The sequence below is a fragment of the Erythranthe guttata genome, chromosome 7, assembly GCF_056151865.1.
Source record: "Erythranthe guttata isolate IM_541 chromosome 7, IM_541, whole genome shotgun sequence".
NCBI lineage: Eukaryota > Viridiplantae > Streptophyta > Magnoliopsida > Lamiales > Phrymaceae > Erythranthe > Erythranthe guttata.
In genome coordinates this window covers 4,811,287-4,829,009 of record NC_142539.1, presented here as the reverse complement: position 1 = coordinate 4,829,009, position 17,723 = coordinate 4,811,287, and the positions used below count along the sequence as shown (strand labels likewise).

Genomic DNA, 17,723 nt, shown 5'->3' with positions numbered 1-17,723 from the left:
TTTAGAACATTATAAACTATTATCGACCCAACTGTACATGGGTTGGTTTAAATTATTGACCCAACTTGAATGGGTTGGTTGATGGTTGATTATCCATGAAAAAATATGGGTAAAAAATGGGTTGGTGGGTGGGTAAAACTGGCCCATGGACAACCCTAACGTACCCCTAGCATTAATGTATCCAACGTGAGTGATACAACATCACAATGTAATTTCGAGTTTGTATGTTATTTTTACAAAAAACATTTAAAAAAAATGTAATTTCGAGTTTTTTTTTTTTTTTTTCCAGTCGCTGGTCTCTGGCGTTGATTTTTTTAGTGTTTTTTTTCTCTAAAGTTTTTCTCCGTTTTTTTAACGTCCGCCGCTGAACGTTGACCGTAATTGTATTGTCATTAACAGTAATTATATTGTCGCTGACAGTCGTTGACAGTACAATTACTGTCAGCGACAATATTATTATTTTTTTGCCTGTTTTTTATTTTGTTTGATTTGTTGACAAGTCAATGCTGTTTATGGTAAAATAGCTGTAAACACAATAATATTATTGTCAACCACATTAATATAATTTTTTTTGGATTTTTTGTTTTGTTTGAGTTGTTGACAGATTAACGTAATAATACTACGGTTTACTATTGTAATATTACTGTAAACACAATAATATTACTGTGGTTATAGTAAATATTACTGTGGATGACAATAATATTACGATGAACCACATCAATATTAATTTTTTTGACTTTTTAATATGTTTACATTTATTAATTTTTTTGACTTTTTAATATGTTTACCTTTATTGAACGGTCAACATATTAATATTACTCTATTACACAATAAGAGTTAATTGCAAATACCAGCCCTGTGTAATCTCTAATTACCAAAAACCCCGCTGTGAAGAAAAAAACTGACTAACTCCCCCCTATGAAATTCAAGGCACCCGGACCCCTGAAGGCAAATCGTGTTTCTCACTATGTGCGATTTGTTATTCTAATTTTAGGGTGAAATGACATAAATATCCCTTTATAAGAGGAAAAAAACCAGATTGATTTAATTATAAATAATCTAAGTTTATAGGACTAAATTGTAATTTTCAAAATTATTAAAACAAACAAAAAGAATACAGTAAAAAGAAAAAAAGAAAAAAAAGAAAAAAAGAAAAAAAATCTAAATGAATACATCGTCTTCTTCCCCAAATTTCTTCTTCCACTGCCTCCTCTTTCCTTCCACCAACCGCCTCCTCCACTCTTATCGCCCGCTGGCATTCGTCGATAATGAAGGATCTTCAGCCCTTGCGTCCTTCAACCACGGTTTTCTGGCGAGAACGAAGAATGCGGGGAAGTACTTCCGGCGAGATCTAAGGGTGCGGGCTGGTCCAAGGTAGGTTCGACGGGGCAGGCTTTTCCGGCCAAATCTTCCACGAGTTCTAAAGGTGGGGGTTTCGTTAGAAGTAGATTCGAGAGGGGCAAGTGTTTTTCGGACAAATTGAGAAGAAACACTTTGATTCTTTGTTTTTTTTTTTTTTTTTTTTTTTTTAATGATTGTTATTATTTAATATAAAATATAACAAACAATTACAAAGCATATAAATACTATAAAAAAAAGCATATCAGAACTTTTAATATTACAATATATATTTAATTCTTGTTTAATTTTTATTTTTATTTTTAAGAATTAAAAATAAATACATAATATTTATAAAATTAAAGTGATTCTAAAATTTAGTGTATTATACTTTACTAAAAAACCATTAGGGTATCTTTGTCTAATGACCATTAGTCAAACCCTAAAATCAAAATGGGTGTAGTGTGCTTCGAAAACGTTAGCACATGGGAGAGTTAGTGAATTTTTTTATTACAGGGGTATTTTGATAATTAGAGATTACACAAGAGTGGTATTTGCAATAAGCTCTACTTTAATTTCATAGTGAATTATACAGTAATTTTATAGTGGTTTTCGATAGGTGATTTTCGATGAGTACATAGTGGTTTTCAAGTGTGTAGTGGATTTCACTTATTGGTAAACATTTTGGGGAAAAAATAACAAAACGAAATTTTGTTTAAAACAATTTAAAGAAATTACATAGTACATTTAAACCTCTATAACTTAATACAGTTGGGACCATCAAAATCCTATTAATTTAGCGAAATATTAACTTATTGATAAATTAATAATTATTAATTTACACATTAATTAATAACTTGTTAATTTATGAAATTATTTTTATTATTATTTTCAACAAATACATTTTTTTAATTTTTTTTACGCATATAAAAATTCCAATTTAGAAAGTCATCTCCAACTAAATGGAAAATGCCTTCTTATCATTCCAATTCGTAATCCATTATTAAGAACTTCCGGAGTCGATCACATTAAGCTCCAAAACTGCCAAGAACAACAACTTTGTCATTACCTCACCATACTAAGGAATCTTCACCACAAGAAGTGTGGCCCTTAATGGTTCAGGTATAAGCTAGCTGTGGGCTCACAGCTATTTGTGATTCGAATAATTCTTTAGAAGGGTCCCACGATGATACGATCTTGACAAGCTCCAACATGAACAATTGAAAAAAGAGAAAACGCGTAAGTTTATTGGAGTTGTTCATATTTGAAATGATAAGAATCAGCGCAAGGAGGTTTATTGAAGAGTTCATGGCTTGGAATTGGAAGAAAAGGAAAAGGGAAATTCGTTGGAAGTCGAATTTCATGCACCCCGAAAGTCCCGTATGATTCTGGCAGAGTTTACCATTCGGCTTATAACTCTCCCATATGACGTCCAGTAAAGGTGATTCAAATTTCTACGGAAAATCAACTTAAAGATCTACAACTTTGATGTTTTAAGCTGAGAGAGATTCGAAGTGGAACAATGCTGAAATTGAGCTTGAAGTTTATGCACGTACACAGCCAAATAAATGTTTACGCGAGTTTAGAAGGGTGATCGGGAAGTCGACTTGAAGATCAAGTTATTTAAATTAGTTATGCACGTTTTTATTTTATGATTTATTATATTTTTATTATTTCAGAGTTATTTATGGTTAGAATTTGCTTATTTATTAGTTTCCTTATTATAGTTTAGGTAGGAGTTCTTTTCCTTTTGAAAAATAAGTCTTTTTAGCGCTTATAAATAGATTGTCAATTTGAACTTTTAATATGAAATAAAGCGCACTATGAATAATACGACCTGTTCGAGCTCATCAAGAAATCCGGCTCCGGCGCCGCCGTCTCCGCTTGGGAACTCGCCGCCCAGCTTCCTGCCGCCGCCAATCCCAATGCACACGTCATGCTCGACAGAATCCTCCGCCTCCTCACCAGTTACTCTGTTCTAAATTCCAGCCCCAGAAATCTCCCCGGCAGCGGCGGTGTTGACTTGGTGTATACTTTAGCTCCGGTGTTCAAGTACTTGACAAAGAATGAAGATGTAGTTTGTGTATCTCCTTTTTTGCTGCTTATTCAAGATCAAGTCCTCCAGAAGAGCTGGTATTTACATTTCCTTGATCATTTACACTCGGGTAAATTACACCTGCACCCTTGAGGTATGCTAAAATAACTTTAAGGTCCATGTGGTATCGACAATTACACCCACTCCTGAAACATAGTTAGAAACTCTAATGGGATAATGCATTGGATATGCTATTCCGATAGAGTTCTAACGGACTATTAGTTTCATGAAGTGGTGGAGACAACAAAGAGCTATGGGTTATTTAAGAAATGTTGGGGGAGCCATGTCACCCCCTAACTCTCTGTGTTTTGTTGTCTCCACAACTAACTAAGAGTAATAATCCGTTAAAACTCTATCGAAATAACGAATTCCATCATTATCTCATTAGAGTTTCTAACTATGTTTCAGGGGTGAGTGTAATTATCGATACCATAGGGACCTTAAAGTTATTTAATCATACACGAGGGGGGTGTGTGTGATTTACCCTATTATTAATTACAAATATATATATTGTGGAAAAAATACAGTTTTCGTCCCTAAGTTTGCAGCCAATTTCACATTTGGTCATCCATGTTCATAAAAAATACATTTGATCCCTCATGTTTCAAAAGTTCAAGACTTTTAGTCATTTCCTTCAAATTTCCATTAGCACTAATGGAATCAAGCGTGTGCCTTGCTTCGCCTTAACTGGCGCACTAACGATAAATTGACGGAAATGACCAAAAATATTAAATTATTGAAACATGAGGTACCAAATATGTTTTTTATAATCATGAGGGACTAAATGTGAAATCCGTGCAAACTTGAGGGATGGAAACAATACTTTTACTCAAATCCGCTACAAAAATTAAAACCCGTCATTAAGCGTTACTATATATTTCATTAAATTAGTAAAACCCCTACTCCAAAGATTAATTTGATACGGGACAAGTAAAAAAGAAAAAAGAAAAATATTTTATTCTTTCAAACCACATGTTAAATTTATTAAATAAAAGGTTTTATAGCCAAATTACATGCAATATAACAGATACAAGATCTAATCTAACATGTTGAACATCTTACAAGATCTAGTCTAATATAACAGATTTAACAGATTTTATAAAAGATCTAATCTAACATGTTGAACATCTTACTAGTTAAACAGTTCATTAGTCAGTAGGGAATTAGTCCATTAATTTAATCTAAACTTATTCAACATATGTATTTACACATAATTTCTGTAAATAAATTCATCTGATTTAAATCTTGAATATAATGTTAGGGACAACCTTAAAGATGCGGTACTTGATGGGGGTGTACCCTTCGCCAAGGCATATGGAATGAATGTGTTCGAGTACGGTGACAAAGATCCAAGGTTTAACAAGGTTTTCGACCAAGCAATGTCTAATTATTCGACCATAGTCGTGAAGAAAATACTCGAAATATATGATGGTTTTGAGGGCTTCGAATCTGTTGTAGATGTTGGCGGTGGAACCGGAGCAATACTTAACATGATTATTTCCAAGTATCCTTCGATTAAGGGCATCAATTTCGACTTACCGCATGTTATTCAACATGCCCCGTCTTATCCAGGTAATTATTTGTCTTCAATCTCGACGTGATGGAAATAATTTTATTAATTTAAGCTTTAAAAAAGGGGCAATTTTATTAAAAACTCGTGGTCGCTAATACCCTTTCAGCTTAGGACAGTCATATTTTTGAATTTTGCCAAAATTCCCTAGGGCAGTTTATAAGTTAGAGAACTTAAACTGAAAATAAGGGATGACCTAGTGGTTGGAGCAAGTGGTTCTGTGTCAATTGACCCGGATTTAAGTCCCCTTGCCAACGGTCGCTAGGTCGAGCTTGTCACACATGGTTAGCCTAGTGTGGTTTACATCTCTTGTATGGTTTGCAAGCTACTATACGAGAGTGTAGGTTTACCCAGTGCACCTATATAGTTGGCAGCGGATTCCTTCACTACAAAAAAAAAAAAAAAAAAAAAAAACAACTTAAGCTGAAAATAGCATGTTAGACCGAATATACTCTACTATCCTCCAACTCACCCGTCCTCAAAACCACACTCACACCCGAAACTGTCATTTCTTCAATGAAAAAATTTATGGTCCCGAATTCGTTTAATACAGAGGTGTTATATAAAGTGTTATGACACTTGTATAAACATGCAGCGGAAATATAAAAACAATACTCAGATTTTAAAAATGTTCACAAGTAAAACTTGTGAACTTGCCCTTTAAAGGACGTAAAAATTATATTAAAACTGTATTACAAAAATACAAAGAGAAGAAGTACAAAAACTTCTTCCTTATGAATGAATCACTAGCTTGATCATTCTTACAACCAAATCTAGAAACAAAAAGATAAATACTAAAGATTCTAGATTTCAAAGAATGTACTCGTGAGGAGTACATACAACAGATTCTAGAAACACACTAAAACTCTCATGAATTCTTTTCAGCTCTCGGTTTTTGTTTCTTCGAATCCTTAAACTTCCTTGAGTCTTGAAGTCGGTATTTATAGACATTCCAAGCTTCCACTCCTCAGCCCATGATCTGCAAGAAAACCAACTACAAGAACACTCAAGAACATGGGTTAGTGGGTGAGTTTAGTAGTTAAAATAATATCCACAATTTAACCCACTAAGAACTACTTATCCCACTAAGTATTATACTTAGCCACTAAGCCATAACTAAAATTTAGTTTGAAAGTAAGAGAGTTAAAAACACATTGTGAAAATCCACGTGTTTCAAACTCCCCCTTTTTAACTTTCTGATCAAAACTAAATTTTAGCTTAACTCCCCCTGAGACATTGCTTGAACTCCCCCTGAATTTGATAACAACCATAGCAAATAAAAAATATTGAAAGATCAGATTCAAAAACAAATTCAGCAAAGATAGTCCAACACAATTCAACAAACATAAATCAACAAAAGTGCAATCCTAAAAAGTTCAGAGGAAAAAATAAAAACAAAACAAAAACAAATATTGTTTATAAAAACAATTAAAGTAGAATATCCAAGGTCTCCTCAGTATCAGCTGCTGTTCCTCCATCACTAGCACTGGACCTACTGCTTTCCTCTGCTCCTTCAGCTTCACCCTCATTCTTTTCTTCTTCTTCATTAACTCCATGCTCTCTGCCTCTGGCATCCAAAGGATGAGAAGTCCCTGCTTCAACTTCATGACCAGCTTGTTCTCCCCCTTTTTGGTCAGAAAGAGCTCTCTGAAGCATTTCCACCATGGACTGATGATAGGTGATCTGAGCTAGGGAGTGAGTAAGCTGTTTTAACAAAAGATCTCGAGGAACATAAACAAGGATGTCAGGGGTGTTGTCAACATGAGGAGCAACACCTTCAGTACCAAGATTATTTTGACCTGATTCAGTTGGGAGAAAATTATCTCCATTCCAGGGAAGATCTTGGACATGAGGAGCTTTGAGAAAATTTTGAGAAACAGTTATCATGCCAAGTGGAGTGTGAAGATATTCTGATTCATCTTGGCCCAAATTTTGAGAAAGCACAATGGAGTAGATGAGAGAAGGATAGGGAAGATGAGTGGAGGAAGAAATTTTCTAGGCAAGATGACCTATGTTATTGAAGAAAAGTTTGCCAAAATCAACAGGTAACCCCATCCCCAATTTGTACATGAGTACTGTATGAGGTTTAGTAATCACAGAGACATTTTTGGATGGAATCCAATTCATCACTGTGAGTCTGAACAAGACAGAGTAAAATGCAGTAAGTTGAGAAATTTTGAATTTTTTGGGGTGAGCAGGCCAAGATTTTAGATGATTGCCAGAAAGAGTCTTACAAACCTCAGTAAAATCACCATAATTATCCTCATCAATCACAGTAGGAGTTTGTAAGTGAGAGTTGATAATTTTGTGAGAAAAGGAGAAAATAGAATTTCGCACAAAAACTTTTCCAAAGTTTGGAGAATTTTTCTTTAAAAAGGAGGTTTGTAAATTGGCATAAAATTCCTTCACAACAGAGGGATCATAAGGACAGGCAATCTCAACTAGACTAAGGATTTTTCTTTGATCAATAAAAGCAGTGATCCTATGCCTATCAAACTCATCCTTGGAAATTTTCTTTTCCTCAATGAATTGGCAATTCATGATTTGAGAACCCATGTTTGAATCAGATTCAAAATAAAAGATAGGACTGAAAGCATTGTTTACCTCAAAAGGAGTTGACAGATCATTCCCATCCAAGTCTAGCTCTTCATCCTCTAAGGGTTCCTCTTCTTCTGAGTCTTCAAGTTCATCTGGGATGTATGCTAGCTCAGGTGATGCAACAGGTGGAGCAGTATCTTCTTCCATCTGAGATGAGTCCTCAGAAGAGTCACTGTCTGACTCTAAGGATGGCAAATTCTTGCGGAAAGAGGCAAGGGGCACTTCCCAGCTGTCATCACTTTTCTCTTCCTCTTCAACCTGGGAAGGTGGTGCATCCACTTGAACAGCTGCCTCTGCCAGAGTTTCTAGAGGATCTTCATGTGGAGCTGAGGGTGTTTTGTTCTGTGGTGGTAAAGTTCTGGGCATCAACAGTGGGAATATCTACATGCTCAGCAGAGGACATCCCAGAAAAGTCTGGCATTTCCTCATCTTGGTAGGGAGCAGCATCCTCAGCAGCACTCTGAGGGGCATTGTCTGAGACAGTAGGTGCAGCAGCATTTTCAGGAACATGTGCAGCAACATCTTCGGAAACAGGATGTTGAGAAGAGGCTGCTGCCATGTTAGGCTGAAGTGTCTCCCCCTGAGTTAATGCTGGTGGAGTCGAGTCTTCGGAGGATGACTCAGTGGAGCTTGAGGAGAGAGGTTGAGCTTCTGGTTCTGCAAAGGTAGGATCTCCTTCTTCATCATCTGTTTCTTCATCAACCAAATGTAGACCTCTTGGGGGATTTGGTCTAACTGGAGTACGACCGCCTCTGCCGCCTCTTCTTCCACCTCTGCCGTCTCTGCTGGGAGAATTTCCTCCCCTCCGGTGTTGTGACCCAGTAGCATTCAGATCTGGGAAGGGATTCATGCGCTTGGACCGGCGAGTAGGAAACCTTCCTGCAGTGGAAGAGGGACCCAGGTTCTGGAAATCGTCTGGGTTAATCGGATTCAGTTCGTCGCCGGGCTCAATAAAGCTGATCGGCATAGCTTCAAGGTTGACAGGATGAACGATGATGGCTAGATTAGGGTCTGCTGGTTCAGGTGCTGCAACATCGTTGTGCACATCATCAACGGCTGGAAGAGGATTTCTAGGAGGAGATGCTATGGTACAGTAGAGAGAAAGAAAAATTGCTTCTTGTGCTTTTGATTTTTGAGGGTTAATTTTCGAAAAAGAAGCAAGAAATTTATAAGCCCAAATTCTTGCAGAAAAAAAAAATTAAAGCGAAGAATGTGAAGAAGTGGCGTGCGTTTTTCTTGGAGAAAGTGTGATTAAGGAGAATAAAAAGTTATGTGGCAGTTTAAAACAAAAACATAACACATGGCACAATAATGAGTGGACTTAGTGGAAGAGAAAAGACTAACCCATGTACCCCATGACCCATATAAATAGTGATAATTCAATAATAATAATAATAGTAGTAAATAAAAAAATAATAACACTCACGAAAATTTACACATAAATAATAAACACATCTTTTAATGATTAATAGTGTGAGAAAAAAATTGGCTAACAGGCATATATATATATATATATATATATATATATATATATATATATATATATATATATATATATATATATATATATATATATATATATATATATATATATATATATATATATATATATATATATATATATATATATATATCTTTTTTTTTTCCTTTTTTTTTTAAACTCTTATTTTCAAGTCAAACAATTCACATGGAACATGATCAAGTTTTCAGTTTGAAAGTTCCTCAGTTACTAAGATATGACTATTCAGATAGAGGAGTTTGACTTATGTGATTATGATTGTTCTCTGAATGTTTACATGAAGCATGATCACGTTTCAAGGTGAAAGACTTCCAGTTACTTATTTAGAGAATAATATATCACAGTGAAACCATTATTTAAAGAAGCTAAGCTTCAGTAAATTATGTTGCAGCTTAAGATGTTTGATGAGGTGCTGCAACATATTTCAGGACATGTTTATTGAGTACACATCCCGAGAGATTTTCTAAGTTTAGAGAACCTCTCATAATCTAATGCCTTTGTAAAGATGTCAGCCAGCTGATCTTCTGTAGGAATGTACTTTAAGCACACTATATTTTTCTCAACTATATCACGAATAAAATGATGTTTAATATCTATGTGTTTAGTTCGTGAGTGGTGAACAGGATTTTTTGAAATATCAATAGCACTTGAATTATCACAATATATGGTCAAGGTGTCACTGGTTAACCCATAATCCCCCAACATTTGTTTCATCCAAATTAGTTGGCCACAACATCCTCCAGCAGCTACATATTCTGATTCAGCTGTTGAAAGTGATATACAATTTTGTTTTCTAGTAGACCATGAAACCAGGTTATTCCCCAAAAAGAAACATGCACCTGATGTGCTTTTTCTGTCACTAATATCCCCAGCCCAATCAGAATCACTAAAACCTATCAAATTAGTATTATTGTCTTTGAAAAACTGAATACCTAAGTCTACTGTACCTGCAACATACCTAATAATCATCTTCACAGCTTTTAGATGAGTTACTTTGGGATTAGCTTGGTACCTGGCACACACACAAACACTAAACATAATATCAGGTCTGCTTGCAGTTAGATACAGAAGGCTTCCAATCATGCTTCTGTATAGGGTGCTGTCAACATCTTCAGCAACATCTTCCTTGGACAGTTTTTGACTTGATCCCATTGGAGTTTTCATGTGCTTGGCTGACTCCAACTCAAACCTTTTGACCAGATTGAGAGCATACTTTTTTTGATTTACAAAAATTCCTTCACCTGTCTGTTTGATTTGGAGTCCTAGGGAGTAATTCAACTCTCCTACCATGCTCATTTCAAAAGTGTGAGACATAGAATCTACAAAAGACTGTAAAAGGTTAGCACAAGTAGAACCAAAAACAATATCATCAACATATATCTGTACAATAATGATATGGTTATTTGTTCTTCTAACAAATAGAGTTATGTCTGCCTCTCCTCTGGTAAACTGTATTTCAAGTAAGAAGTCAGTGAGTCTTTGATACCAAGCTCTAGGAGCTTGTTTAAGATCATACATAGCCTTCTTAAGCTTGAACACTTGATTAGGCTTGGCAGAATCTTCAAAACCCTTGGGCTGCTCTACATATGCTTCTTCATTTAAAACACCATTTAGAAATGCACTTTTGATATCCATTTGATACAATTTGATTTTAAGAAAACATGCTGTAGCAAGAAGTAACCAAATAGATTCAATTCTAGCTACTGGAGCAAAGGTCTGATCAAAATCTATACCTTCTATCTGAGTGTAACCTTGTGCTACTAACCTAGCCTTATTTCTAACAACTGTACCTTTTTCATCAGTTTTGTTTTTGAAGATCCACTTAGTTCCTATCACATTTACATGACTTGGTCTGGGAACAAAGTACCAAACATCATTCCTGATGAATTGATTCAGTTCTTCATACATTGCATTGATCCAAAACTCATCCTTCAGTGCTTCTGCAATATTTATTGGTTCGACTGAAGATACAAAGCAAGTAGTTCCAGTTAGTGCACATTCAGAAGATAAATTTTCAAATCTTACCATATCTCTGTAATTCACCCTCTCTTTTCTTCTGGTCCTTATCCCATCAAATATCTCCCATAACTTGAGTAGAGGGGTGATTTTTCTGGATTCAACTTGATGGTTCATTTTTGCAGACATCATGAGTTAGCTGCATTTCAGCTTCTGTGCTCTCCGTATGAAGTATTGAGTCAGATGTGGTAACACTTGGCTCAACACCCTCTTCTCTTGACATTGGACTGTTTATATCTGGAGCATCTGTGGCAGTAGTGTCTCCTCCAGTTGTTTCTCCTTCAGCAATCAGGTCATCAACTTCATCTTCAGCTGTTTTACTGCGGAGATCAGCAAAATCACCAAATACCACATTTACATTTACAGATTCAATAATGGTTCGAGTTCTTAAGTTATATACTCTATATGCATGACTGTTATTAGAGTATCCCACAAATAAACTCAAATCACTTTTTGAATCAAATTTAGCTAGATGATCTCTGTCATTTAGGACATAGCAAACACATCCAAACACATGCATGTATTCTAGATTAGGTTTCTTACCATAAAGAATTTCATATGAAGTCATCATAGACCCTAATCTTAGATACACACGATTTGAGATGTGACAGGCTGTGTTGACAGCCTCAGCCCAAAACCTTTTAGACAGATTTTTTGCACTCATCATTACCCTAGCCATCTCCTGGATATTTCTGTTTTTTCTTTGCGCCATACCATTTTGCTGAGGAGTTTTTGGAGCAGAAAATTCATGTTTTATACCCTTTTTATTACAAAAAGTAAGAAATAAAGCATTCTCAAATTCTTTTCCATGATCAGACCTTATTTTTCGAATAGAAACTTGAAATTGAGTTCTAACAAACCTGTACAAATTTCTGAAAACTTCAAAAGTATATGATTTTTCTCTTAAAAATACACCCAAGTATATCTTGAAAAATCATCAACACACACAAATACATATTTTTTACCACCTAGACTTTCTACCTCTATAGGACCCATAAGATCCATATGTACAAGTTCAAAACAAATGGTGGTACCAACGTGTTGTAACACTTTGTGTGGCACTCTAGTTTGTTTTCCCTTCTGGCACATTCCGCATATAGGAATGTCCTTGATCTTGAGATCTGGAATTCCTCTTATGGCATTGTACTTGTTGAGCAGCTTCAGATTTTGAAGTTTGTGTGCCCTAGTTTCTGGTGCCACAGCTCTACTTCACTTACTCTTGAGCTCTTGCATGAGATGGTGTCACCTGTTTGATAACAATTATCCATTGACCTGGAACCTGTCAGTACACAATGATTTTGATTACCAAACACAGAACAACAGTATTTATCAAATTGAACACGTAGATCATCATCACACAATTGACTAATACTAATGAGATTTGACCCCAATCCTTCAACATGTAAGACATTTGAAAGTTTTGGAAGTCCCTCAATACTGAGTGTTCCACGTCCAACCACTTTGCCTTTAGCTCCTCCTCCATAGGTTACACGTCCACCATTGAGTGTATGGTAGTTTGATAGAAATTCTTTAGTTCCAGTCATGTGCCTAGAGCATCCACTATCAAAGTACCATGAACCTGAAATATTAGTATGTAAGGAAGTGTATACTGCTTTGCACGTAAGTTTACCTTTGGGAGTCCATATTCTACACTATTTTTTGGTAAATTCTACATTTTTCTTGGAGGTGTTCCCTGGAGTGATGTGACTCATCCTGTACAACATTTTGTCACTACTTAGTTTCTCACAAAATGGACGGATATGTCCTGGTGAGAAACAGTATTGACAAATGTATCCCCTTATTCTGGACTCTGGAGTGGTGACTGTGGAATTTCTGCATTCTTTTCCATTTGAACCCTTCTCTTTTACAAAGACAATTTCCTTCTTCTTTACTGGCTTGTGTTTCTTCACTTGTTTTTTGAACCATAGACCTTCATTTTTGTTGTACTTCTTCAGTGACACAATCTCTTCGAGTTTAGTTGTGCCGGTATTCATCCTCTTGATTGCTAGAGTTGCTTCTTTGAGTTCATCTTTCACCTTTGCCAGTTCAAGATCCTTCTTGGTGATACCAACCTCCAAATGAGTGCTTGTTTCTTTAAGGGAAGAATTTTCCTTGTTGGCTGCATCTAGAGCATGAGTCTTCTTCTCCGAGTCGCTGAACAATTTCTTATACATTTCTTCCTCATCTCCTACTGCTTCTTTACTGTATTCTGCTGCATTCAAAGAAATAGAGTTCAAACATGTATAATGACTATTATCTAACTCATAAATTTCAGTTACTGAAAGTGTTTCAGAAAGTGTTGCAGCATCTAGAGAAACTCCTTGTGATTCTGTTTCAGAAGAATTTTCAGTGATATATCTGACAGAAAGAGCCTGTTTAGTGGGTTGTTGCTCCTCTGTCTGTTCAGGTTGCTCTTCCTCCTCATCACTGACAGCACAAATCAGGCTCATTCATCTTCTTCTCAAGGTATTTGCACATTCATTAGCATAATGTCCAAATCCTGAACAGGCCCTGCATTTAATATGATCCAAGTTAGGTGGTTCAGAATTTGAACGAATAAATGGAGAATTTTTTAAAGTGTTTTGAGAAGATGTTTGAGGAAATGTTCTCTGTGGAATAGATGTGTTCCGGGGCTGAGTTTGTCGATTTTGTGGAGAGCCATCTGGAAATAACTATCTGGGCTTGATTCCCCTTCGTCTGTATGCCCTATTGAATTTCTGAATCTGAAATGCCACATTGTTGAGACATTCCTCTGCATCATCATCATATTCCGTAGCAACTTCTTCATTTTCTAGTTCTGTCTGGAGTGCATTTGAGATAGCCTTACCTTTCTCCTTTCTTTGATCTTCAAATTTCATCTCTCTAAACTTTAAGCTACCAATTAATTCGCCCAGACGTAGAGATGATGTGTCTTTGGCCTCCTCAATTGCAGTAACTGTCATGCTGAATCTTTCTAGAAGAGTTCTCAATACCTTATTGATCACCAGTGTCTCATTGCTCAAAGGACCACCTAAGGATTGAAATTCATTAGCTAAATCAATCAATTTCTCATTGTATTGAGAAATTGTTTCAGTTTCTTCCATCCTCAGTCTCTCAAATTTGGAAGAGAGTAATCTGAGCTTAGTTCTTCTGACACTCTCTGATCCTTCACAATGTATCTGAAGAACCTCCCATGCATCCTTCACAGAAGTGCACACTGAGATCAATTTAAACATTGTTAAATCTACTGAATTAAAGATTGCATTTAACGCCTTTGAGTTTTGATTGGCATTTGATAGATCGTCTGATGTCCACCGTAATTCTGGTGTTGGAAATACTCCCCATCCGCATCTGTTATAGTTGGTGGCTTCCATCCAGTAAGAATAGATCTCCAGGCTCTCTCATCAATGGCTTTGATGTATGCCCTCATCTTGACTTTCCAGTAGGTGTAGTTTGTGCCAGCAAGTACAGGAGGTCGCATAGAAGCAGTCATCTGAGTATCCATCACGAATTCGTTTCTGAAAAAAAGGAACAAACACTTAGTATACGTGAAGTGTTGGCTCTGATACCAATTGAAAGAATTTACGGTCCCGAATTCGTTTAATACAGAGGTGTTATATAAAGTGTTATGACACTTGTATAAATATGCAGCGGAAATATAAAAACAATACTCAGATTTTAAAAATGTTCACAAGTAAAACTTGTGAACTTGCCCTTTAAAGGACGTAAAAATTATATTAAAACAGTATTACAAAAATACAAAGAGAAGAAGTACAAAAACTTCTTCCTTATGAATGAATCACTAGCTTGATCATTCGTACAACCAAATCTAGAAACAAAAAGATAAATACTAAAAATTCTAGATTTCAAAGAAAGAGTACGTACAACAGATTCTAGAAACATACTAAAACTCTCATGAATTCTTTTCAGCTCTCAGTTTTTGTTTCTTCGAATCCTTAAACTTCCTTGAGTCTTAAAGTCGGTATTTATAGACATTCCAAGCTTCCATTCCTCAGCCCATGAACTGCAAGAAAACCAACTACAAGAACACTCAAGAATATGGGTTAGTGGGTGAGTTTAGTAGTTAAAATAATATCCACAATTTAACCCACTAAGCACTACTTAGCCCACTAAGTCATAACTAAAATTTAGTTTGAAAGTAAGAGAGTTAAAAACACATTGTGGAAATCCACGTGTTTCATTCAACTTTTCCGTCTATCCCTATCTATCCATGCCGTCAACCGCCTTATTTCTGCCAACCGGTCTAGACTGTCTAGTTTTAGTATAAACATTCTAAAGTTGTTTACTTTATGTCTAAAATGTCTTACTGCACGATCGACTACTTACAAATTCAAAATATTCAGGCGGACTGTGAGCTATACAAAATATTTTCCCTAAAAAAAAATCTCGTATGATTAAGATTTTACAAGATTTTTAAGTAGAGTTAGACAAACATCTTCAAAATAGGTTGAAATACTTGGATCGTTAACATGACATTAATTTACGATTTTGATTTCATTTTTTTACTTCGTCTTTCTAATTTATTTTGAGAAAATTTTATAAATATTTGGTAATGATTGATATATGATTTAACAGGAGTGGAGCATATCGGTGGAGACATGTTTGTTAGTGTGCCTAAAGGAGATGCAATTTTCATGAAGGTAAGCTTCATTTCGGGAAAAAAACATTAATTACATTTTTTTTACTTGATTTATATATGTACGATGATCATATATATAGAACAAAGTAATGCCGTTACTGTATCTAACGACTTTGTAAATTTTATTTGTTGCTATATTGGACGACGCAGTGGATCGTTCATGATTGGAGCGATGAACAATGCCTTGTATTGTTGAAGAATTGCTATAGTTCACTTTAAGAAAATGGGAAAGTGATATTGGCAGAGCTTATTATGTTGACCCACAATCCAGGAGGTAGAGAAAGGACAGAAAAGGAATTTCACACCTTGGCTAAGGCGGTTGGATTTCGAGAATTTATAAAAGTTTGCAGCCCTCGCAATATTTGGATTATGGAACTTGTTAAGTAAATCCAAACACTTGTATGATGACTTTTTCATTTGTATCCATTGTTATACTTGTTGCACTTTTTTATACAATTCTACCCTTGATTATATATGTATGATTGTGGGGAAAATTACAGTTTATGTTCCTAAACTTTACCACTAAAACGATTTAGGTCATCAAATATTTCAATCTACGAAATATGTCCTCAAACTTGCCACTTTTGATCACTTTATGTTCTGCCGTTAACGTCGGCAGCTAACTTCGATGGAAATAGCACGCGTGGCTCACGTGACGTCTATGTGGCCGTTAAATGTGACGTGGAATAATATATTGAATATTAAATGTTGACGTGGCACAAGAATATACTAATTTCCTCTAATTCACCCTCCCAAATCCCAAATCCCAAATCACGTTTCATAAAAAAATCCAAACATTCTCACATTTGAAGAGTTTTTCCCTTCTCAAAGAACCGCAGATTCACGTGCAAACACATGCCTGCAATCGAGAGGAAGAAGGTAAACACGACTCCTCTTCTGGTTCTGAAAAAGATTTTAGAGGAAGCTATAATTCTTCTCCCAACTCCGTCTCTAGAACGTTGGGGTCGTGTGATTCTTTGCCTGCTGATGCTTGTGCCCCTTGTGGTCTCGATGAAGCGAGCACAACGATGGTGAAGATGGCACAAATTCTACCCAACTCAGCAGATTTAGAACCTGCCCAGAAGGTGTTCGACAAAATGTCTGAACCAATTCCGGAAAAAAAAATAAAACATGCAACACCTGTCAAAGCTGCATATAATTCTTTTTCGCCAAGAATAGAGTGCCCAAGAACGGATTCCAGCTCCCCGACTTCCCCAACGAAGTGGAAGAAGACATGATATTTCAGCCCGAAGATGAAAGTGAAATCGAGGAAACATTCGACATTTATTTATTGGGCTATTTTGCTGGTAAAACACCACGAAAAATGGCCATGGATTCACAAACGATTCTGCTATTTTCGAATTTCACCTCAATTGAAGGATTCGAAATGGGGTTTTAGGGATTGGATTTACGGGTTCATTGGGGATATGGAGAATTAGGGATTTTAGAATAGAAATAGGGGAGGAGAATGACGTGTCGCTCCACATCACGTTTCGTCGACCAATTAGGCATTGGGTGTTGTACAGCTCGACATTTAACGGCCACATAGACGTCACGTGAGCCACGCGTGCTATTTCCGTCGAAGTTAGTTGCGGACGTTAACGATAGAACATAAAGTTATCAAAAGTGGCAAGTTTGAGGACATATTTCGTGGATTGAAATGTTTGAGGACATAAATCGTTTTAGTGGTAAAGTTTAGGGACATAAACTGTAATTTTCCCTATGATTGTATGTTAAATACCTTGTATTTGCATATGGGAAAATTGCATTTTTCATCCTTCAAGTTTGCACCAATTTCACATTTGGTCTCCCATGTTTATAAAAATCACATTCGGCCCCTCATGTTTTAATAATTAAACATTTTGTTCATTTCCATCATTTTACCGTTAACCCGCAGTAAAGGTCACACGCTTGATTTCGTTAGTAATAACGAAAAATTGACGGAAAT

At 36.0% G+C, this 17,723-nt stretch overlaps 1 pseudogene across 1 annotated transcript; it reads left to right on the top strand.

Moving 5' to 3' along the window:
* The first annotated feature begins 1,165 nt into the window (after positions 1-1,165).
* On the top strand, positions 1,166-16,246 carry LOC148769032 (caffeic acid 3-O-methyltransferase-like; annotated as a pseudogene). Its single transcript, XR_016032183.1, has 5 exons — positions 1,166-1,374; positions 3,169-3,471; positions 4,695-5,005; positions 15,712-15,776; positions 15,926-16,246. The product of XR_016032183.1 is annotated as a caffeic acid 3-O-methyltransferase-like (transcript).
* Positions 16,247-17,723: the final 1,477 nt, after the last annotated feature.